The following is a 26,019-nucleotide window of genomic DNA, read 5'->3' on the forward strand; positions in this document are numbered from 1 at the left end:
TTTAAATGTTTCAACCATCAATATTAAAGCGATTGAGAGAGAGAGAGAGAGAGAGAGAGAGAGAGAGAGAGAGAGAGAGAGAGAGAGAGAGAGAGAGAGAGAGAGAGAGAGAGAGAGAGAGAGAGAGAGAGAGAGAGAGAGAGAGAGAGAGAGAGAGAGAGAGAGAGAGAGAGAGAGAGAGAGAGAGAGAGAGGAGATATTAACAAACATGTCTATGCTTCCCTACAGTGTGCGGTTTTGCACAGAGCAGCCTGGATCCTCCTCTTGGGACCCCTGCAGGCTCTCCTGGCCCCTCCCTCCAGGCCAGGAGAGCGTGCAGGGGTCCCGAGAAGAGGAGGATCCAGGCTGCTCTGTGCAAAACCGCACACTGTAGGGAAGCATAGACATGTTTGTTATTTATATAAAAAAAAAAAAAAAACTTTTAGAATCGACAAGCAGCTATGGGGGCACCTGCTGTTCCATGTGTCCATTTACACATGGAGCCACAGCTTGGCCCCGCCCCCGCTGGGTCACAATGAGGCAAGGTAAGTATTGAGGAGGCTGTGGGCACTGCTGCACACTGAAGGTTTACCTTCATGCATTCTATGCATGAAGATAAAAAAACCTTGAGCCTTTACAACCACTTTAAGGGTGCATTCACACCACAATATGTGTGTTGACCGCACCACATGTGTCCATTCACACACCGAGTTGCATTTTAAAATGCACTGCAATACTTTTTTACATTTTTTAAAACTTTACTAAGCTTTCTTTGTAAAGTAAAATTCAACTGACTGTTTTGATTCTAGTGTTTATGTGGGATGCAGCGTGCTTACATACATTTACACGTGTTGCTTTGGGCTGAAGAAAAAAAAATGGGCATGTTCTACTTTAGCACAGAGCAGCACACATCAGTGCAATGCACGAGTGTTAGGTCCCATTTACACTAGTGTGATTTCTCCAGTGTCTGCTTTCACAATGCAATCCTCATTAATGGAAATCATTCTCTACAGTGCCCCTTCACATTCGTGCCACATGATGCACTGCAATTTTTTAAAATTTGCAAGTGTTTCTTTTGATTGTAGCAAAGTGCATTTCTGGCCCCATAGACTTTAATAGGAGCACATGAAAAGTGCATGTACATGCCTTTTTGGTTTTGTGCTAAGCGGCCAGTCTATTACTACAAAAAAAAATGCATGAAGCATGAAAGCACAAATAGAAACACATTAATGGAGTGAAAATGCATGATTATGTAGCAGCACTAGTTTGAACCCATACTAACACCTGGTACACATAATGAGAAAATCGGACGAAAAAAAACCGTGATCGTCTGATAAGCGATTCGTTAGTACACAGCTTTCGAAAGCCGTTCATGACAGTTTATGTGAAAATATCTGAAGGGACAAGCATGACATTTTTTTCGCATAAGATAACAGAACAAATAGATTTTCATGTAATTAGTACAGTATTTGTACGAAGAAAATTAAGTGACCAAGACCACACATTCTCGGAAATGAAGTACAATACATCGCTTCCAAAGTTGTACTCTGTTTTACCAGAATTTTCATAGCTTTAGTAACCTATTAATTTTCAATATGAGACGAACAGTGTGTTTGCACTTTCAATTGGGGGGCAGTAAAAACACATGGATTCGCCATGTTTCTACCACAGCCAACAACTCCCCCTTAAAGCAGAGCGTCACCCTCTAAATCAAATTGACTACTCTTAATCCATATGCTGCTAGGATTAGTAAATAGGAAAGGATAAAAGTTACTTTTTTGTACATTTCTGCAGTTACTTCCCGGTTTTCATGCCAAGGCAAATTAGGTCATACATCCTATGAGTTTTCAGGAGGGGAGGAGGGGTTCTCAGCTAAGCACACCCTCCTACCTGCATTGGAGGTGCCAACTCATCCCTCACATATTAACCACGCAGGTTCTGAGGCTAATTGATTGCAGATAAGGCAATGAGTGACTTTAATTACCACCTTAATCAGCCACAGAATATGTGTAATTAATATGTGCTTGGTTTTAAAGGGACAAGGTGGCAACCATAACCTGCATGCCTGAGCGAAGGACAGATGGATTCCAGGAAGCAATTGCTACATGGATCATCTGCTCATACTGAAGATGACCACAGCCAGAAATGCTAGAGGGTGTTTTTCAAAGTGTTTCCTCAGCAAAATAAAGCATGGAGACATGGAAGGATGGGGGAGTTTACTTTGAATATTAAAAATGAATTAAACAGGGTTTTTGGTTTGTGGTGCTCAGATGCAGTGAAGTTCCCCTTTACGCTGCAAACACAGGGGCAAGGGGTGTACACATGCTGTAGCAGGAGTTATACCCACTGTTGGGTTCAAGTGAAAGGGGCTGAGCTGCAACCGCCTTCCTTGCGTGCAGTGCACGCAACTCCAGAATAGAGCATTTAGGGTGTTAAACCGGGTGGTAAAGAGGCAATATATTGCCTCCTTGCCGCCTGTCAAACCCTTTGAAAAGCAATCTGAGCATGGATCGTTTTTCTAAGGAGCAGCAGTCCTCACTGCAAGTGTAAATGAGCCCTAAAAGAGATGAGCGGCTTCCTGTTCCATAAACAAGTCTGAATTAGTGTATGTACTCACCAGAGAGCAAGCTCCAGCACTGTCTTCATAGAATGATGAGACCTGCATCCAATTCCACTCCAGTCAGCTGAATGGTCACAGTATAAAGGTTTCTGCTAAGATACTTCTCAGTGCGCACTTAATTCCTCACAAAGCATAAAATCTAAAGGATAAATTAGTTCAACACATGAGTGAGAAGAGGACTCCTACCTTCCTAGCTTTGTAAACACAATGGGCCATCCGAATGCACCTGGGTCTAGTTCTCCCTGGCAAGGTTTGCAAAAATATCCACGTGAAAGCAGATTTCTACGGCCTAGTCCACATAGGCTGTACAATGCTTTCAGAAAACAGCTTTCTTGAAGCTCTTCAGCTCCAGTCTAGAAATATGAAATCATATCCTAATGGGATGACCTAATCACACAAGCAATTTTGTAGCAGCAAGGAATTCTCTACTTAGTTTTTTTTTGGTAGGAAAAAACTAACTGCAGTCAAGGTCTCTCCTGCAGCTATTGCAGAAATCTGCACCTCATTCATTGAGAATTAACATTTTGCTGCCAGTGACAGAGTCACCTACTTCAGTAGCCACTAATAATATCAGCTGTTAGTGATCCTGGTATCAGTAAATTTACATAGTTCCATAGTTAGTCTGGCTGAAAAAAGACAAAAGTCCATCCAGTTCAACCATTAAAAAAAAAAAATTTTTTAAAAAAAAGTTATAATCCTATACCCACAGTTGATCAAAAGGAAGGCAACCCCCCCCCCCCCCAGCAAAGCATGATCCAATTTGCTCCTGCAGGGGAAAAAAATCCCTCTGGATTTGTACCTATAGAAAACATCACAACTACAGCATTAGCTACAAACTGCCACAAAATATAAGCAGAGAGATTGGAAGATGCTACAAATACCTCCTACAAAGTTGCTAATGTGATATAGCTGTAAATAAAATATATTGACAAGCTTTAGGGTCCCCTTCACATATTGCTTAGCTGCAACGCAAGTTCCTGCTGGTAATTTTACAAGCATGATTCATGGACATTCCCACATGTCACACACTCATGCACTTTAACGGCCTGCCCTATGCACTTTTATTGCGCCAAAGAAGCTCAGGAGCCAAATTCTGGCCCTGAACCAGGAGTGATTTTATAAGGACGGTTTGCTGGAACTATCACAGCAAAATCACACCGCTTTTGGGGTGCCATTTAGGATGAATGGCACCCAATCGTACTTTACCTGTTTTGCCGCAATTTGGAATCACAGGCAGAATTGTACAGATTCTGCCTGTGATTGCTAATCGCCCATATGTGATCAGGGTCTAAGCAGTGCTGTAGAATGCCTTAAAGAAACCCTGTTGCTAATTTATAAAACAAAAGTGCTCCTCACAAAAAAGTAACACTCACCTATCTGGCATAGGAAAGCTAAAAACAGGAAGTTTAGCCAAGGTTTTACCCATCCGCCTAAAACATAACATGCAGCTGGAGGGTGTCGTACACAAGTAGCGTGCACAATACTTTGCTCCAAATTTAACTTGGCACATCTAGTTGTCCACTGAAGACAATGGAGCCGCGCCACAACCACAAGTCAAATGCTTGGCTCGTTTGCGGCACGGTAATTACATTCAAAATCCTTCTTCAGCAAAAAACAGACAACACAATTTAATTTAGGAGGTGGCAAGTATGGCCTCCTGAATGCCTAGAATCCGCTGCTTTTCAGAGAGGCGGTAGGAACTGCCGCTGGTGCAAAGGAGGGTAAGTGCTTATCTTGCTGAAGAACCTTCAGCATTAAAACACACTTCCGGGTGTTCCAGATGCCTGGTCTCCTGCTTTGTGCAGTTCCTTCCGCTGGCCCCTACTTCATCACGGTGTCCTGTACTGTTGTCAGCGCATCGGCAAACTTTCAAATGCTGTTCTTTGTTATTACATGACCGCATAGAAAGACAACGTTTCGGGACCCTGCAGGAACCCTTCATCAGGCATGTAACTATGTGAAAAAATTGACTCCATACTTATACTGGCATAGGGGCTGGCAGATTGGAAGCCTTTTCTTCTTTGTAATCTATAAGGCATACATTTGTCAGCCAAATGTAAATAAAGCGAATAAATAATTACGCAGTGACTGTAAAGTGAAACGGCACACACAGATGACAGCGTTGGACTTCTGCCCAGTCTTGGATACAGCTTGCCGTATTGTGAACGGTCACAATGGTCATAAATGCAGAGACAGGCCAACTCTAAACAGATTTTGGAAATATGAGTGAGTCTGCAAAGTTTTTTTGCCTATATACTGGATACCACAGCTGTTCTACAAAGTACAGACTTTGCTTCCATATGTCCTGAAGAATTCTGCAGTGGTTTGAAAAGGAATATCTATTATATTAAGAGGCTTAGTTTGCAGGTTCAACTTATCAATTGAGTTCCAGTGCAGTGTCTAACAATTGTTTGTATGGTGACACTAAACTGTGGATGCGATTCCATTGATACAATTTACTACAGATCTTTGCCTTACTGGTGTGTATGGCACAGGATTCTACACATCAGTGCTAGTGTCATTTTCTAGATTATCATTGTCAATGGCTGCTGCTGCCCCTTGATGGATAATTTATGGAAGTCCAGCCTTTTACATTGATTACTCATCCAACATATCAAAGATTACAGTGTTTTCTGCATCCATTTATTCACATCTTCACCTTTTTAAGGCATTCAAATTACAATATATGAGTGGATATTGGTCCCTAGGACTACCCTAGGATTTTCGGCTATTTTTCAACAGGACTTTGTTTGTTTTTTTTGTATACAGTGATCCTGCACAAAGATCTTTTTAATGTGCTTGGTTGAAGTAATTCCTAAAATGTGAATTTTTTAAATAAAATTATGTTGAGGAATTTACTGCACTGGTGCAGAGGTACCTGCAGAATAAATTTTAATCAAGTGGTTTCACATATTTGTATCATTAAAAGATGTTTTATTGGAAGGAGTTCCTAAAATGTGAATTACATAAATTAGGGAAATTTACTACACCATTGCAGAAATACCTGCAGAATACTTTTTAATTAAGTGGTTTCACATACAGTTGTGTTCAAAATAATAGCAGTGTGTTGAAAAAAGTGAATCAAGTTCAAAATCCTTCTAATAGCTTTTATTTCCATACACACAAATGCATTGGGAACATTACACATTCTATTCCAAATCAAAACATGAAGAAAAATATATCAAATTTGTGTTCCTCTAAAAAAATTGAAGAAAAGTGAATATTAGACTGTAAAGAAGAATACAAACACTGCTATTTTTTTGAACAAAACGCAAACATTCACTATATAAAAACTGAAAAATGTTTGAAGATTTTGCTTTCCTTTGAATCACTTAATGAATATTTGGTTGTATAAGCACTGTTTCTGAGAACTGCTGTACATCTGTGTTGCATGGAGTCACCCAACTTCTGGCACCTGTGAACAGGTATTCCAGTCCAGGATGATTGGACTACATTCCACAGTTCTTCTCTATTTCTTGGTTTTGCCTCAGAAACTGCATTTTTGATGTCACCCCACAAGTTTTCTATTGGATTAAGATCCGGGGATTGGGCTGGCCACTCCATAACATCAATCTTGTTGGTCTGGAACCAAGATGTTGCACGTTTACTGGTGTGTTTGGGGTCGTTGTCTTGTTGGAACACCCATTTCAAGGGCATTTCCTCTTCAGCATAAGGCAGCATGACCTCTTCAAGTATTCTGATGTATTCAAACTGATCCATGATCCCTGGTATGCGATAAATAGGCCCAACACCGCAGTATGAGACACATCCCCATATCATGATGCTTGTGCAACCATGCTTCACTATCTTCACAGTGTACTGTGGCTTGAATTCAGTGTTTGGGGGTCGTCTGTCAAACTGTCTCCGGCCACTAGACCCAAAAAGAACAATCTTACTTTCATCAGTCCACAAAATGTTGCGCCATTTCTCTTTAGGCCAGTCAATGTGCTCTATGGCAAATTGTAACCTCTTCAGCACATGTCTTTTTTTCAACAGTGGGACTTTGCGGGGGCTTCTTGCAGATATCTTGGCTTCACATAGGCGTCTAATTGTAACAGTACTCACAGGTAACTTTAGACCTTCTTTCATCTTCCTGGAGCGGATTGTTGGCTGAGTCCTTGCCATTTTGGCTATTCTTCTATCCATTCGAATGGTAGTTTTTCGTTTCCTTCCAAGTCTTCCAGGTTTTGGTTGCCATTTTAAAGCATTTGCGATCATTTTAGCTGAGCAGCCTATCATTTTATGCACTTCTTTATATGTTTTCCCCTCTCCAATCAACTTTTTAATCAAGGTACGCTGTTCTTCTGAACAATGTCTGGAACGACCCATTTTCCTCAGAATTTCAGAGAGAAATGCACTGTAACCAGCATGTACATTTGCTGCCTTCTTTCCTTAAATAAGGGCAATAATTGGCACCTGTTTTTCAAAGAATGAATGACCTCACTAATAGAACTCCACACTGCTATTATTTTGAACATGCCCCTTTCAATTAGTGATTCAATTACACAGAATCAGCAGCATGCATGTCATGACTGTTGGGTCTGTTGGATTTCTATTACTCTACTACACCTGCTAGTAAATTATTTGCCATGTAGAAATATCATTTCTACCAAAAACAGTGATTGATCAGGTTAGTGATGTCTGATGCTATTATTTTGAACACAACTGTATTTGCATAATTAAAAGTGATGCTTTAGTGTAAGATACCGTGTTTAAGTGTTCAGATCTTATTCACATATTTACCTGTGTATTCATTCCTTCTCAAGTGAGTACTGCAGCAGTTATTAGAATAAACATTTTTTTTCCTCTTTGGGATACTACCAATATACTCTTCATACAGATTTATGAAATTATGCATATAAATACTATGTAGCGGTCTATCTAGCCAGCAGGTTGAACCTTAGGCTCCTTTTTACATATTTTTCTGTACATCCTTTGCTGTAAAAGATGTTTACAGAGTTCAATAGCTTAGGATGAATTTTTTGAGTGAATCAGAGGCACGAGTCATCCCTTACTGGACAGCTTTGTCCAAGTATTCAATAGCAGGCAGCTTCCATTGTGCTGTCTCTTTAGCTAACCAATAGTTCTATGGCAATCCTTAGTGTATAAACATGCATATTAGGTCAAATGCTTGGTTATGCTTCTGAATGCCATGTGTATGACTAAATGTATAGAGGAACACTGGATTCATCACTACTGTCCCACTGTCACAGGCATGATTGCTAGTCTGTAAATTACCACTTGAAACCCAGCTGCCAAAAAAAAAAAAAAAATGTCACAGGGACAGCAGTTCTCCTGGGTCCTAGAGGCTTCTGGTGCTGACACTGTTAGCTGTCAGGAAACAAAAATATGTGTAACCAAATTTGCTACCATACTAAAGCCCTGTCTGTCCTGAAAAAGTATGTATAATATGTTGGCAGAGACTACAAACACTTACAGATATATTGTGCAATACTGAGACAGGGACATTGGCTATTTGTAACAGTGCCATATTAAAACAGAACCCAGACTCAGCAGTTCTCTCAGGTCCCGGTAGATTCTGGTGCTAGAACCTTCAGCTGTCAGGAAATAAGAATATATGTATTCATATTTGCTACTAAATAAAATCCCAATCTGTCACAAAACATACAATACGTTCGGGTAGACTACAAATGCTAAAAAGTATTATTTGAGAAACTCAGACATCGCCAAAATGTTGTTGTTCTTGATGAAATCTTCTGTCCTCCGATGTCCCCCCACCAACACCGATGTAATCTTTAGTGCGATGAAGGTTAATAACCCAAGGGACCAGTCTTATACACTTGTCAAGAGTGCCAACTATGCCTGCCCTTCTCACCCACCTCTCCCATAAATAGAAGCTGTAACGTAGCTTTTATTAATGAAAAAAACAATCTATGAATGGTGGAGGATTTTTCATTCATGGATTGTTTTTTCATTCATGGCGGGGGGTAAGGGGGGAATTGGAAGGAAGCAGATTGAAACAAACACAGGAGCCAGCAGCACAAAGGGACACATCACATTTATTGTAAATAATGTCCCTTTTGTTGGGTTTTGTTTTTTTTTTTACATTTTGATTACACGTAGACTTCAAAAGTAGTATTAAACACTGATGCTTTTTTACCAACGTATCCTATGTAAACTGGTAAGACATTGCCCAGTACATAACTGCCCACATGTCAAGCAAAACTTTTAAATAGCTTAGTCCCAGCTGTGATACACCTCTCAAGCATCCCAAGAGGCTTTGAGGCCATTTATACCAGTGCATATTGTGACGGAAAGCAGAGTCCAACCCCTGCCCTTCTCACCAAGTCATGACCGAAGGACCAGCCAATCTTGCACCGCGCTGTCACTTGCGTAACAATGCCACTCTCAGCTGCGCCATGCACAAAGATTTTCCAGCTCGCGGGACTACAATCTATGTGCCAGCAGCCTGAGAGCGATTGTTATTCGGTAAGGTTAATTACGCAATTAACCCTTCACACTGCCACCACCACCTTTTTACAGAGAAGGAAGAAACTCACAAATCTTAGCAGTAATACTATGATATTAGCATAAGCGTCTGTAATACACACTGTCACCACAGATATATTCAGAGGATTATTACATACAGTAGCACTCTTCAATAGACAGGGATTCTTTAGTTTGCATTAAAAGCTTTAGAGACAGTTTCAACGCTTTTTAAAAAATAGGATTTATTACTTAAAAAAGGTCAAAATGGTGCAATTAAAATATTCACAGATAAAGATGTTACAAAAAGATATAAAGAGAACAATAAAACAGAGAAAAAAGAAAGAAGTTCAGAAGGCAGAATACTTGCAAAGTCCTTGGTTTTAGCAGAGTCCAATTGTCCGAACAAAAAGGTTGCCTTGGCTCTCAAGTCCGTTAGATGTTTCCTGATTGATGTTAAACGAGAGCTCTCTTCTCCAGACCGGTCAGTCTTTTTCTTTGATATTAAAGGGGTGTCACCTGAGAACAAATGACCAATCATCCAGTTTGGGGATTGATGCTAGGCGGTAACCAAGGTTATGACCAAGTCCCAACTGCAGTTTCCTACTAATAACTTCCAGTATGTACAAGTCGTGTTCTAGCAACTGGCAGATTAATATTCAGAATTGTATTTCAAACCCAGGAATACCAAACACAGCATACCCTTGTCACCCAGGAGGGAAGAGACTGCTTTCTTCTCTCTCCTACGTGCTAATGTTATGGAAATTTTCTATTACAGGTTGAATTTTAATTGTGTCATATATTAGTGTTATTCATATGTCTCTCATGTGGCTTCATTAAAGCTCTAAAGGCTGCAATTAGGCCATACACATTTACAATGTATATATTACAGTACTCAGCTCGGTAATGGATGAGATGGCAGATCCACGCATATAGACCGGCGTGTGTACCACCACGGCATTCGATGTGAATGCCGCCGGTGGTAGGCTGCGGGCCTGTATCCACATATCAGCAGCATAGTACCACATGGACTTCGTATGGCCAGGCGCCGGGCAGTGCGAACGCCGCGTGTAGGCTCATGTATATCTCCACAAGCCGCTACCGATCTGAACTGTATCTGGATGGATGTGTTTTAATAAAGATTGTATCGGGCCCATTCAGATACAGACTGACACTGTTTAATCTAGGGGATGCTTGTACAGACAATGAACATACTGCTAGGAGCTGATAACATGTAAAATGATGAGACCAGGGGGAGGGGAAGACTGGTTTAACTGGTTTTCAGTATAGATAAGAGGAAACGCTACACTCCAAGCAGGATGTACATTCTCATGTATGGACATTCCCTATACATTGTTCTGTGGGAGGGGATTGACCTGACCCCCATGCGGGGGGGGGGGTGTGTGTTTTTTTGTAAAAGAATAAAACAAGAGTCTGGGGTTAGAGCCAGACAGAGTGAATTCCAACTCCAACCTGAGAGTGTCATCTGATTATTCCTGGGTCACGGGAGCTCCATTTTTTTCCCCACATCTCAAAAGAGCTAAAAACCTTTGCATACCGGTTGGAAGTGCAGGAAACGTAGAGCTAAGCTGCAGTCGCAGTAAGTGGAGGGCGTAATACAGCTGCAGCGAAATTCGCACAGCTTTATGGGGGATTGCTGCGCATCCAACTGCGGGTACTCACGGTAAGGAAAAATTCGTTGAAAGCGAATTTCCAAGACACTAATATAGTCACGTATGGCCTTGTTTGACTCATAATAAAATGATCTATCCAAATATATACCTAATATTAAATGTACCCAGTTCCTGCTGACCTTTATGAATTGTATGCGAAATATCTACATGTGGAGTAGACATTTTATGGCACGCTCTAGCCCTAATGGGCTAACATACTCATGACTGACTAAGTTATTGTTTTACGATTGGGCAGAGGAAAGTTGTTTTCAAAGCACACCTCCTGCACCAGATTAATTAGCGGTTTACAGCCCTGGAGCTTCATCTATCTGTGTTTTATTTAAGATAAGAGGCCCATTTGAAGTCCGTTCAACTTTCAGCTATAAATTCCATTTCAAGAGGGAGGAGGGAGGAGAGGAGAGACAAAACGGCTGAGGCCTAACAAGATGGCTGTCACGTACAGCGTCCATGTCTCTATTGCGCACAGTCGTCACACATGTCATCAGTAGGCCAGCTAGCCTCCTGTGATGTTGAAAAAAAAACAAAAATGATGTTAGCACAGGATAATGGACTCTTTGGGCTGAGAATACTAATCTAGTGGAAAAAGTATGAGGGGGTAATTTAAAAAAAAACATTTTTTAAAAAGGTGTTTATTTATATTTTTGCAAAGGAAAAAAACACAGGGTACACGGAGTACAAAGCATCCTGCAAGCCCGATGCAACAAAATAACTGTACAGTAAAGATGGAATTCTGTATACGCAAGATGATGCAAGTAGTTGTATAGCACAGCCAGGTGCACAGGTAAAACAAATAGAAAGAACAAACACTACACATTCAACTGTACACATAATCATACACACATGTGCCTCCCAATCCCCCCCAAGCGAATTACATAGCTCAAGAAGTAAATAAAAACAGTAAAATATCAAAATTAACCTGGAGGGTAACTGAAGTTCTTTTAAAAGAGAAGATTGGGCTTCCCCCCCAGTTATCCATTTGATGCTGCATCTGTCCCTAGCCGACTCCAAGTGTAAGAATTAGGGATCACATGACGGCTAATCACAGAGTTCTCACTCACTGGAGCTCTGGGCTGTGAAGGAGGGAGCAGCTGGCTCCAGATCGCAGCAGGTCTCTCTGCAAGGTGGAGCCAGGTGCCGCTCCAGACTCTGGGATGGATCCTGACTTTAAAGGTCAGCCGACAGGGGGCTTCAGCCTGCGATCAGCAAAAAAACAGGTCACAGGAGTGCAGAACGAACTGCACCCCTGTGATCCACAGGAGAAGTACAGCCAAAAGAGCTTTGGCTGTACTTTTCCTTTAACCGCTTCCTGTCCACCCTATAGCAGAAATATATATATATATATATATATATATATATATGTGAATTTGCATTGTCGGGTAGGGGGTGCACGTGCCCTACCCACGCCGCCATTTGTGGCCGTGACTGTCAATCACCGGGTCCCAGCTGGTAATTATTCACCGACACCTGGTAATTTACGCAGATCTCCGACGGGGAGGACTGTTTTGTTTACTAACAGTTTTCCCTGTCAGCTCAGGCACACTGCTCTGGATGGTTGTGCACAGCACAGCCATCCAGAGCAGTGTGGTTACAGTGAAGCACACTGACACAGCCCCCTAGTAAGACACTCCCAGCAGACAGTTAATCCTTTGATCACCCCTCATGTTAACCACTTCCTGCCCAGTGTCATTAGTACAGTGTCAGTGCTTTTTCTTAGCACTGATCACTGTATTGGTGTCACTGGGGATGTCAGTGAATCCAAGTCAGTTCCACCCAGTGTCAATGTCGGCCGCAGTCCCGCTATAAGTCACTGATTGCTGCCATTACTAGTAAAAATAAAAAATTCCAGTATATATTCCGCCATTTGTGAACACCAACTTTCACGTAAACCAATTAATTTACACGTATTGGGACTTTTTTTTTTTAGCAAAGACATGTAGCAGAATACATTTTGGCCTAAATTTATGATGAAATTTGATTTTTTTTAATTTTTTTTACTGGACATGTTTAATAGCAAAAAGTAAAAAAATATAGTTCTCAAAATTGTTGATTTTTTTTTCATAGAGCAAAAAATAAAAAATGCAGGCAATCAAATACCACCAAAAGAAAGCTCTATTCGTGGGAAAAAAAAAAAAAAAAAAAAAAAAGACATAAAATTTAATTTGGGTGCAGTGTTGCATGACCGAGCAATTGTCAAAGTAACGCAGCACCGTAACGCCGTAAAAAATGGCCTGGTCAGGAAGGGGGGTAAATCCTCACAGGGCAAGTGGTTAAAGTCTATCTAAACCCAAAAGCAAAAATTGCAGTTTTCCAGTGCTCAGATGTAATGGCTGCATTAGTTTTGTTTTTAAGGCCAAGAAAGGAAAAAATACCTGTTGATTCTGATAGAAATCCAGTATCTTGTACTGGCCCTTGCAGTTTCCCATGTATTGAATCAAAATCTCAAACAATACTATCAGCGTTTCAAGCTAACTTCTGTAAACTACAATACCCCTCCTTCCTATGTAATGGAGATGTGGAGAGCAGAATATAGTTGCAGTTATAGAGAAAAAGGTGGCTTGCTATTATTCACCCTAGGTTCACACCTAAGCGTTTTCTGCAGCGTTTTGCAAAAACAAACTACAGTCCATTTAACATGAGTTCCTATAGGACATGTTCACATCTGCAGGTTTTCACCCGGTGCGTTTTTTGGAAGGGGTCAGGGAATTTTAACACAAAAAAGTTGCGTTTTGGTTCTATAAACTTCAATGGAAATGCTGCAGAAAAGCTTGTATTGCGTTTTAAATCTGCCTAGCAACAAGAAAAAGGTTTTAAAATTTATAAAAACACCCCGCAAAACGCATCAAAAACGCAGGTGCAAAACGCAATGCAGAATCGTCTCAAACGCAACCTGCGTAGGTGTGAAGCTAGCCTTAGTGATTGTAGTGGGTGCCCCATTGTCAGTGCCCTTGCAGACTAGAGTGGGAGCAACACATGTAGAAGCACTTTGATATTGTTGCGTGGCTTTAACATATATTTGCAAATGTATGCAAATGAGACCTTTCTTTCTAGCAAAATGTTAGACACAAGTTTTAATTAGGACCCCGTTGCTGGTTAGTGGGGCAGAGTGCTGGGAATTTTGTTTTATGTACCAGCAGTAACATAAAATTCACCGCCGTCTCTCTCCGCCTAGATATTAACCCTGATTATCTTCGCCAACTCTTGAAATATCCGCACACATGAAACACTCAGCTTCTGTATCGTTTCGGAGATCTTCAAGCTCGAGTGCAAAAAAAGCGGATGGGATCTTAAACCTAATTGCATAATTGACAATAGACAAAGAAGAGCTCTGAGGACTACATTTCAGCTCATCTGCCAAATTGTTCTCTAAATTTTGTCTGAAACTGGTTTTACTGCAGAGACTCTATTATGATTATTGCTCTCAAAATGAATTTGTGCCACCTGATTGTAATAGGAACTCATTAGCTGCAAACCGCAACTTCTGTTACTTGAATATAACAGCGTTTGGTCTCCCATTAGGGAGTAAGCTTTTAAATGGCAAAAAAGGAAATTAGACCAATGTGATATCTCCTAAACAATTCATGTGACTATGCATCATGTGTTCTTAGCATGACGCAGTCAAAGACGTGTCTCCAATAACCCCATAACACATCAACACTATACTAACATCATTATGTCCCTTTCATGAATACATTCCAACTTTGTAAATGAAAGGAGTCCTTCATTTCCAACACCACTTAAAGGGACCTACAAAAATATCCTACAGCAAACCTCTCCCTTATGTAATTTAGGCTGGCTCCACGCCTTAAGCCTGGGTGCACACTACAGCGGTGCGGTAAATTCCATGTGATTCGCACAGGAATCACACCACATTCTTGTACAAATCACATGCGATTTGTGTGCGGTGCGATTGGAGCCATACATTTTGTATGGCTCTATTTGCACCACACCAATGTACAGGACCCTTTGTTGGACAGCACTAGAATCGGATCGCATAGGTATTCACACCTATGCGATCCGATTCTGCAAATTGCACCACGTTTTGTGGACCGATGTCGGGTGTTGTTAACACACACCCGCATTGGTTCGTATGAATGGGGTGCGATTGTGATGCGGTGCATAATTCGCACTGAAAACGCTGCACATTCCGCACCAGTACGAACTAGGGCTTACACAAAAGTATAGCATATTATTATACAGGATTTATATAGCGCCAACAGTTTGCTCAGCGCTGTACATTATAATGGGAGACAGTACACGAGACAGTACAGTAACAATGCATTCAATACACGAGGGGTTCGAGGGCCCTGCTCCTTGGAGCTTACAATCTAGGAGGGAGGGGATAGTGGTACAGGAGGAAATAGCTGTGGCGGATGGAGTGGTAGGAGGAGTGGAGGAGATCGGCAATTAGCTGAGGGCGGGGTTAGGCTTCCCTAGAGAGATGGGTTTTCAGGGTGCGCCTAAAGGAGAGTAGGTGATAATCTGATGGATTGGGGTAGGGAGTTCCAGAGGATGGGGGAAGCCCTGGAGAAGTCATATGTGAGATGTCATTCTTGAAGGCACCCCAACTCACAAATACGGTGGAATCCAACACACCTGCACTACAGCGCACCATAAAACCCAGAAGTGAATACTTGTGCATGGCGGCACATTGCATTGCCAAAAATAGTGCACATACTTTGAGGGCTGTGTTGAGAATCAATTCTATTCAACGGAATTAGCTGCCTTATTAAAAATGTTTGTTCCCTCCGCCTGCTCCTATCTAACCTAAATAAAAAAGGATGAGGGGGAGAGAGGGGGGGGGGGAAGAAAGATTTTGGGATCTATCTACACTCCCTGCTGACACCACCAAATGTGGAAGGGTATTCCAAATCCTTGCCACTCTAACAGTAAGGAACCCCTTACACATTTTAAAATTAAACTGCTTCTTGTCCAACTTCATTGTGTGGCCATATTTGTCTTCTTTAGTGACCTAAAGCTGGCTACACATTATAGAATTTTCTTGTTCAATTTCCTTCAGATTTACCTTCAACTATGTAGTGCAAGAGCCTGCCTGATTGCAAACAATTTCAAAGTGTTTAGGTTTAACCTCATATTATATGGTTTTGGTAAATCTAAAGGAAATTGTAAAAAAAAAAAAAAATTGTACAATGTGTAGCCAGCTTAAGATTAACAACTTGCCCTCAAGAGGATTTACCCCCCTTCCTGACCAGACCGTTTTTTTCATGACATGGTGCTGCGTTATTTTAACTGACAATTGTGCGGTCATGCAACGCTGCACCCAAATTAAATTTAACCTTTTTTTCCCCCACAAATGGAGCTTTCTTTTGGTGGTATCTGATCGCTTCTGCAATTTTAATTTTTTTGCGCCATAAACAAAAAAAGACTGAAAATTAAAAAAAAAAAAAAAAATTATATATATATATATATATATATATATATATATATATATATATATATATTTATTTTTTTTTTTTTTTTAACTTTTTGCTATAAAAGTAAACATTTTTTAAATCAAATTTCGTTATAAATTTAAATGTATTCTGCTACATGTCTTTGCTAAAAAAAAAAAAAAATCCCAATACGTGTAAATTAATTTGTGTAAAATAAGGAAAAGTGAGCGCACTCCAGTGAGCGGCAAATGCACAAAAAGGAACTACAAGCCCTTCCAACCAAAATCCTCCTCCTTTAGGAGGAGCATTCGCACGCCTTGACGTTACGCCGCCCGGGTCAGGAGGTCCGGCGGCCCACCTATGGTTTTCACTGGTCAGTGTATAGAATCTCTTTTTCAAGCTGCTTATACTGGCTACAGGCATGCGTTTTGTAAACTTCTATGGTTTTACGTATTGGATTTAATAAATAATTTTAAAACATACTACACTATGAGTATTTTTACTCCTTACACCTGGCACTGAGTTCCCATACCTCAGCCCCAGCATTTTTAGGTTCTCTGTGTGGATCCAAGGAGCAGTGTGATCCGACCAGGCCAGCAACGTCTTACCACAGACAGACCATCTGGGTACTATAAAGCAGCGCCTACATGGGACCCCGGCTACAGGAAACCTGTACATGCACATTCTAATTGCGCTTCTGGTAAGCAGGCAATTTATCTATTCCTGGGATTGGATTACACCTATACTCCCTGCGAGTCCCCCATCACTGAACTGTTTATCATCTCCAACATTCTTATATTTGACGATCGTTTATATTTTAATTGTCATTTGGATATTGTTTGTAGCGCTGCACTTATATTGTTTTTATTGTGTAAATTAATTGGTTTATGTGAAAGTTATAGCGTCTACAAATGGAGTTATATATACTGGAATTATTTTGTTTTTTATACTAGTGTGGCGATCAGCGACTTATAGCGTGACTGCGGTGGGCATTCTGACACTCACACTGAGTACCACTGACACTAATACAGTGATCAGTGCTAAAAAAAAAAAAAAAAAAAAGCACAGACACTATACTAATGACACTGGGCAGGAAGTGGTTTACACCTGGGGCAATTAAAGGGTTAACTGTGTGCTGTTTTACTATGTGTGTTGTGTGGGTCTGATTTACTGTGTAAGAATGCTGCTTTGTATTCTCTGCTATGCAGAGCAAAACAAAGCAGCATACTGGAGAGATCTGTGTTGTTTACATACAGACCTCTCCTCTGTCAGTGCTCTTCGGTGATCGCCGGGTGCCGGCGAGGAATATCCGGCCGGGACCCAATGATTGACAGCCGTAGCCACCAATGGTGGCGCAGGCAGAGCGGTGCGTGCACGCCCCCTACCCAGAAATGCAAAATCATGTATATACACGTGATTTTGCGCAGCCCTGCAGCCCAGTATTTATGCTATAGGGCGACGGGGAAGAGGTTAAACAATTTCCCTCCCAATGTTAGAGCCCCCATTTAAAGATTTCTATATCGCTATGATATTCCCTCTTATGTGTCTCTTCTCCAGAGAAGATTAAGTTTAATGTTTGTAGTCGTTCCTCATAACCGAGGTCCTCCAGCCCTCTTATTAGGTTTGTTGCATTCCTCAGGGCTCTCTCCAGTTCCAGCACATCATTACTAAGGACTGGTGACCACAACTGGACAGAATACTCAAGATTTGGCCTAACCAGAGTTTTGTAAAGGGGTAGCGCAATTGCGGAGTCTGTGATCTACTAGGCCCTCAAATTCTTTTCCATCCTGGATTCCCGCAGAGATCCTCCCCCAAGCAAGCAGCTTGCATTAAAATTTTTGGCTGCCAAGTGCATTACTTTACATTTTCTACTTTAAACCATATAGCTCCCCACCCCTCTCATCAACCCTATCACGTGGTTAGGTTCTTTGAGAATTCTTACCTATTTTTAGCCCACTCTGGTCTGGTCACCTGATCCCAGAGTTCTGGCTCCCCCGTGTCAGTGAGCGGCTGCTGCAGGGGAGAGGTGCAGCGCAGATAATGGCTGGGCTATGGGAGCCTATAGATGACTACTGAATTTCCAGGCAGAGTCGAGCATTCCCTGAGCCGGAGCAGAAGGTTCACGTGAACACATCGCAACGGATTTAAAAAAAATGTAAGCAAACACATTTTTTTTTTTTTTTAAATAGAGGTTAGGTAGGAGGAGGGGGAGGGAACATTAAGAAAAGTTAGACTCTGCTTTTTCTTCTGCTTAAATACAATGCTCATCAGCACACATTTAAAGGCTGCACAGAATAACTATAGTTTTACAGAACGTGCAGTTATCCTGTCAAGCCCCCCAAAGCAGCAGGACTAAATTCCCTCAAAAAAAAAAAAAAAAAAAAATCACCAGGAGGTATGTTTTTTTGACAGAAGAGACATGCAAAGTAGCTATTTCCAAAAAAATAAACTTTTCCCTGGCTCCCATTGGATTTTTGTGCTTTCTGTACAATATTCAGTGTCCAGCCTGCCCTTCTCGGCGTGCTGAGAACAGATCTGAGTGCTGGGGACAATGTAACTCTTGGGCACATACACGGGACTTACATCATCAATGCAGGGGCCAAACAGGATCGCTGAGGGACATAGCCCTGCAATCCTGATCCTCCATTGCAGCCTCCAAATATTCCATTATAGTTTCACAAAGGTTAAAATTTGCCCAAGGCCATGCATGTTCCTCTCTATCCTCACATGACAGAGTACTGGCCTGTCTATTGGCACTGCAGTATGGGAAGCTGAGAGCAGATTTGTATTATCTCCAGTACTAGGAACAATCAAGCGTTTTACAAGCATCAGCTTGGAATAGTAGGGGGAGTGCCCAGGTGATTAATAATCCATTATATTTCTGCAATAGGGCTAAAGCAGGCCATACATGGGTCAAATTCCGAATGATTTTTCTATCGAAAACATCGCTCGTTCTGTAATTCGATGGTGCCACCAATGATTTCGAAAATTGGTAGGTTTTTCACAAATTTTCCAGCATGCCCGATAAACAAAATGGGGAGGAACCACAAAAATCGTCCGATGCCATTGCACCACTAACAGAGCAAAAATTATTCTTCGGTCTGATTTTAGAATGAAAAATCTTTTGAAAAGCGACCCATGTATGGCCAGCCCAAGTTCGTGGTGCAGAAATTTCAACTTGGCATATCAAGTTGGGTAAACAGCACTGCAAGCAGTCAAGGGGACCATGGTGCAGTTCAATCTAAAGTACCCCTTGGGATCAAGAAAAAAAAAAAAAAGAAAGAAAAAATGCATTTTAAAGGAGATAATGTTACCTCCTGAACACCAGCAACCCGCCCTCAGTACCCAACAGCCATGTGAAAGAGGACTAACGTAGAAGAAAAGCCAATACAGTCACCTGCTCTTAAAGCAGAGAGTTTTGCCCCCCCCCCCCCCCAAAAAAATGTTTTTAATATTTTTAATATCAGGGCAGTTACCTGTCCAGGGATCCAGCAGTGTCCTCACCCCAAGCTGATTCTCTAAATGGCCGTTGGGTGCTGGCGCCACCATCTTGACTAGGGCAACCTGCAGTGAAGCCTTGCAGCTTCACCACCAGTTTCCTACTGCGCTTTGTGCATGGGCCACAGTCCTCTGGGACCTTGAAAGTGGGCTGCAGGGGTGCCAAACTTGCAGCTCAATTTGCTCGTGGCAAACTGAGCCGGAAGTGGGAGCGGGTACCTGTCAAAATCCCCCCCAAAAGGTGCCAAGTGTGGCAGCGGAGGATGGGGGAGGCAGAAAAGAGGAGCTTCCACTTTTGGGTGGAACACCACTTTAAATGTTGCCTCTCCACTGCTCTTATACTGTATCTGCTCTTACATTTCCTGTATACAGTTAATAACTCTCAATGCAAATATGTATTTATTTTTTTTACTTTTCCCAAGAGGTCATTTGACCCCAAATCTCCTGGTCAAATGCATCTGTCTGTGTAGGGCCAACAACACTGCTGAACCCTTAAAGTCATAATGTCATCACGCTGGTGTCCATAGCTCTAAGGAGTTGTCATAACCTGAAGGAATTCGTACCCAGCAGCCACATAGCCAGATGCACTTGCCAGAGCTTCACAGTCATGTGCCTGCTTGGAAAACATTTTTTTATTATTTACTAGTAACTGTACACAGAAAATATAAGAGCAAAAGGGAGGGATAACATTTAAAAAGGAGGGTAATTGTATTGCCTTTCCACCTACTTTAAAGTCCAACTCCAGCCAAAACATACACACACACACACACACACACACACACACACACACACACACACACACTTTTTAATTACATATTTATATTTTTCTACATATTTTATTATATATATTTTTCTAAAAAAAAATTTCCAATTAAAATGGGCCTTTAACATTTTTATTGCCATCTTTGTACCCATTAAGGATATTTTATTTTGCTCCCTGTCCTGAATAGGAAGTCACTGGAAATGTACCCAGCAGCCACATAGCCAGATGCACTTGCCAGAGCTTCTCAGTCATGTGCCTGCTGGCCATTCACTAGTATGAGGGGTGTTCAAATCAAACCAGGACTATGGAGTTTATATAATAAAAGAATACATTTAAGAAGTGAAAATGGCATTTATTGTATTACATACTCTCCTGCTGCATGTATATACTTATCCCAGTATTTAACGAATGCCTGGAAAGCTTCAGCATAGAAAGATTTGTCAGTACGCCTGAATCATCCTAGGACAGCCTGCTTCACTTCATCATGGTGTTCACAGTTCCCACAGAAAGATTTGTCTCTTCTACAACTTCACGTCAGGCTATGCGTTGATTATCCAGGATCAGGCGGTTTACGCACTGAATGTTCACAAGAGTGACTGCTGTGGGCTGGGAACCACCACGTCCAGGATCGTCACTGACGGACACACCGCCATCTTTGAAACGTTTACACCATTCAAATGTTCTACTGCGACTGAGCGTCTCATCACCGTATTGTGTTTGAAGTCTTCTGTAGATATCTGCGGGTTTTACGCCTTCGTTCACAAGAAACCTTATCACCACACACTGTTCTATGCACACACTAACACTGTTGTCTATAGTGTACTGCTACAGGGTGGCACAGGTGCGCAAAATCACGTATATATACGCGATTTCGCATTTCTAGGTAGTTACTCGCCAGCGCCCGGTGATTTCCAACGATCACGAACAGGGAGGACGACTGTTTTGTTTACTAACCGTCCTCTGTCAGCGAGGGCACACTGCTCTGGATGGCTGTGCACAGCACAGCCATCCAGAGCAGTGTGCTTACAGTGAAACACACACACACACACACACACACACACACACACACATACCGCCCCCCCCAGTAAAACACTCCCAGCACATAGTTAACCCTCTGATCGCCCCTCATGTTAACCCCTTCCTGCCCAGTGCCATTAGTACAGTGTCAGTGCTTTTTTTTAGCACTGATCACTGTTTTGGTGTCACTGGGGATGTCAGTGACATCAAGTCAGTTCCCCCCAGTGTCAGAATGTCCATCACAGCCCCACTATAAGTCGCTGATCACCGCCATTACTAGTAAAAATGAAAAAAAATCCCAGTACATATACCACCATTTTCAAATGATACAACTTTCATGTAAACCAATTAATTTACACATATTGGGATTTTCTTTTAGCAAAGACATGTCGCAGAATATATTTTGGTGTAAATTTATGATGAAATTGAATAATGGACATGTTTAATATAGCAAAAAGTCAAAAATATTGTTTTTTTTTTCTCAAAATTGTCGGTCTTTTCTATTTATAGTGCAAAAAAACACCAAAAAAACACCAAAAAAAAAAAAACACACAGATGATCAAATACCACCGAAAGAAAGCTCAATTCGTGGGGAAAAAAAAAAAAAAGGGCTGTAAATTTCATTTGGGTGCAGAGTTGCACAACCGTGCAATTGTCACTTAGAGTAATGCAGAGCCGTAACGCAAAAAATGGCCTGGTCAGAAAAGGGGGGTAAATCCTCAGGAGGGCAAGTGGTTAATGGTCTCTTGCCCTGCGTGTAGTACCACCATACTAGCATCCCTTTTCATACCTGTAAAATTAAAAGTCCCGGTATGACTTGAACGCCCCTCATGTATTTTCAGATGAACGTTCGTACAAACATTTATATGAAAGTTCTCAGCAAAATCAATGATTTATTAAAGGCATTCAAAAATACTTCAAAATTTCGCTTGCATTTAACCTTTGATTTTGGAATCATCGGACCTTCCCAAACAAAAACCATATACACTGTTAAAAATGTGTTTGAGAAAAAATTCCCATCTCGTGGGAAACACGCTTTGACATCACTAACGATTAGAGAATCAAATTAACGTTCTTTAAACAAAAAAAAAAAAAATTCAAACAAAATTCTAATAGTGTACCGTCAGCTTTACCCTTCCGCATGCTGCTTTAAGTAAGAGACAAATGTGGTTTTCCTAAGAGCCACACTTGTCCAGGCTGTGGAGTAGGTGAGGAACAAGAGAAAAATTCTTCTCCACTCCACCCACCCAACACTGAAATATCTGTTGTGACTTTATATACTCTAAACTAATATATATATATATATATATATATATATATATATATATATATATACACATACACTGTTGGTTAGGAGGAAAGCACTTTGCTCAGTACATTATCAAACCTAGTTTAATAATAGGGCAACATATTCGGTGATTAGGTGCAAAAAACCAACAACCCATGAAGGGATTTCAGCTTTCTAAAGTCAGATCAATGAACGATAATTCCTGATTGGATGCTGTAAGGTCACTGGGTTTCCCATTGCTCTTTACTGTGTTGAATACACCCGCATGTGTTTGGTATTTAGATGTGCTTATCCCTCTGATGAGAGCACAGGAGGTGAGCATTTGTTAAGTCTATGCTAATGATCCAGAAAGCACAGTGTGACATCAGCTGTGCTGTGAATGCCATTGCAAAGGATCATTGGTACAGAACTAAAAGGAATGAATTCCGCAGCTGCCCGATGGTGAGACAGAACAACAATGAGGAATACAAGACAACAACATCTCAAGATCACTACTAGATGTTGCCCCAAGCTATTGCTGGCACTTTTTGTTACATTTTAAAATCATTTTTTTTTTTGCTAGAAAATGTCGTAGAACCCCCTAACATTATATATTTTTGAAAGCCCTAAAGAAGAAGTTTATTTATTTATTTCAGGTACTTATATAGCGCAGTCAATTTACGCAGAGCTTTACATATATATTGTACATTCAGATCAGTCCCTAACCCTCAAGGGGAGTACAATCTAAGGTCCCTAACTCACATTCATACACACATACTAGGGACAATTTAGACAGGATCCAATTCACCTACCGGCATGTCTTTGGAATGTGGGAGGAAACCGGATTACCCGGAGGAAACCCACGCAGGCACAGGGAGAACATGCAAACTCCAGGCAGGTGGTGCCGTGGTTGGGATTCGAACCATTGACCCTAGTACTGCCAGGCGGAAGTGCTAACCATTTAGCCACTGTGCTGCCCGATAAGTTGGTGATTTTTGCATTTTTTTTATGTCACAAGCATTTTTTATGTCATACAGCATTTGCGCAGCGGTTTTTCAAACGCAATTTTTGGGAAAAAGTACACTTTTCAGAAATTTATTGCAAAAAAAGAATGTATAACCCAGTTTTAAAATATAAAAGATGTTCGTTACAAATAAATAGATAGCAAACAGGTCACACTTTAAAATTGCGTGCACCCGTGCAACAGCGACAGACGGTGTCAATTTTACTTATCATAGGTGACAATTTGAAAGCCTTTACAGGTTACCACTTTAAATTTACAGAGGAGGTAGAATTATTGCCCATGATCTGACAGTCACAGTGATACCTCGCGTGTGAGACGATCGCTTTTTGCGTGCATGCAAGACCGAAGCGTGCGTTCGCCTTTCTGCGAGAGCATAGGGGGCTGGGGCACTCTAATTTTTTTTTACATTGTCACTTTAAATTTTTTTTTAAATCACTTTTATTGCTGTCACAAGGAATGTAAATATTCAACAGCAATAGACAGGTGACAGATATTTTGATGGAGGGATCTGGGGTCTATGAGACCTCAAATCCCTCCTCTGCACTTGAAAGCATCCAAAAATCAAGATTTGTGTTTTTGAATGGTTTAAATTTTTAAAAATGGCACTGAAAGTTTCCGAGTAAATTGAAACTGATGTCAGGTCATACAATAAAGGAGAGTCAATCAAAGCCGATACAGGCTTTGTTCGCCTGTCCAGACAGCCAGCGGACATGCCAGCTGATCGCTCAGGACTCCTGGTGAAATGGGAGATCCCGAGGGAATGGCGGAAGGCGGTGAGAGAAGGGGGGACGTCCCCTCCTACTGCTTGTACTGGCTAATAAGAGACTGCCAACTCTAAAAACGGTACCAGGGTGATGTCTGCACAGGATTCAAACCCTAATTTCAAGTGTAGTTTTCATTTTAACCACTTCCCTATGACGTTCTCCCAGAACAAGTCCCCCACCCATGCCCCCAGCGGTCGGTTTGCACCTGCCGTTGTCTGTGATCAGCTGATCACATGACATAGTAAAAGGCCAACCACAGAAGCCTTTTACCACGTGATCAGCTGTGTCCAATCACAGCTGACCACCATGTAATTATACTTGCTGGTTATCAGCATTTTCCTCATGCTGTCACAGAACCGCCAACTGTCAAAGGAGACATCTGCACTGATAATCAGGGCACTGTGATGATTATCAGTGCAGCCCCAAAAGTGCTCATCAATGCCCAACAGTGCTGCCAATCTGTGCCCGTCAGTGCCGCCAATCAGTTCCCATCAGTACCGTCCATCAGTGCCGCATATCAGTGCCTCTTCATCAATGCAGCCACAATGCACATCAGTGAAGGAGAAAAATTACCTGTTTGCAAAATTTTATAATAGAAACAAAGAAAACTTTTTTTTTGTTAATTTTCGCTCTTTTTTCATTTTTAGTACAAAAAATAAAAACACTGGTGATTAAACACCACCAAAAGATATCTCTATTTGTGTGACAAAAAATTATACAAATTTCATACGGGTACAATGTTGCAAATGTCATTCAAAGTGTGGCAGTGCTGAAAATTGGCCTGGGCAGGAAAGGAGTAAAAGTATCCAGTAGGCAAGTGGTTAAATAGTTTGTTTGGGCCAGATGGCCTAAACAAACAATTTCTGTAATAACAGGTCAGCACTGTATAAACTGTAGCATCAGTATATGGCACCGTGTTCCAACAGTGATTCGGGGACATCCTGTCCCGTTCCCGCAACAAAATCAAGTCGGCCCAAATCAGCCTGACATGATTTTGTTCCGCAATGCTGATGCTACATACAGTTTATGTAATGTTGACAGTAGGATGGCACTGGATCCCTGGACAGGTAAGTATCCTTTTATTAACCACTTGCCCTGCAGAGTATGTACCCTCCTTCCTGACCATGCAATTTTTTTGCGTTATGGTGTTGCGTTACTTTAACTGACAATTGCGCAGTCATGCAATGCTGCACTCAAATTAAATTACGTCATTTTTTCCCACGAATTGACCTTTCTTTCGTTAAAAACGCAGCTCAACTGCCAAGTTTTACCAAACCCAGCTGCAAGTTTAAAGAAGCCCTATAGGTTCATTTACACCACAATTCCCATGTTTAGTGTGCTGTTCTGCATGCATGTTTACATGCATTTTTAATGTGTTTGTGGTGCATTTGCATTATGTTTGTGTATTTTTACACAGCATTCATAGATATCTGTGTATTGTTTAGGCATTTTACACACGTTTACGTCGCATTCATGCACATTCTAGTTTGTTGACGTGTAGAAATGCAGCATGTTGTACTATTTAACCTGTTGCCACTGACGTAACACATATGCGT

The 26,019-nt window shown here is 41.3% G+C and overlaps 1 protein-coding gene across 3 annotated transcripts in view; it reads right to left on the bottom strand.

Annotated features, from left to right (window-relative positions):
• The window catches only part of CPQ (carboxypeptidase Q), a 586,146-nt gene that overhangs the window by 557,649 nt on the left and 2,478 nt on the right, over window positions 1–26,019 (bottom strand). The window contains exon 1 of one of the 3 annotated variants that reach the window (XM_089666616.1): window positions 18,073–18,183. The exons of 1 other annotated variant lie outside the window; for it this stretch is intronic. The gene's annotated coding sequence lies outside the window, so the exon portion shown is untranslated. Of the gene's footprint in view, window positions 1–2,785; window positions 2,874–18,072; window positions 18,184–26,019 lie in introns of those variants that run through there. One more of the 3 variants, XM_089666624.1, reaches the window with a different exon arrangement.

This window comes from Staurois parvus, unplaced genomic scaffold (assembly GCF_062004578.1).
Source record: "Staurois parvus isolate SC_StPar_1 unplaced genomic scaffold, SC_StPar_1.0 ptg000052l, whole genome shotgun sequence".
Classification (NCBI taxonomy): domain Eukaryota; kingdom Metazoa; phylum Chordata; class Amphibia; order Anura; family Ranidae; genus Staurois; species Staurois parvus.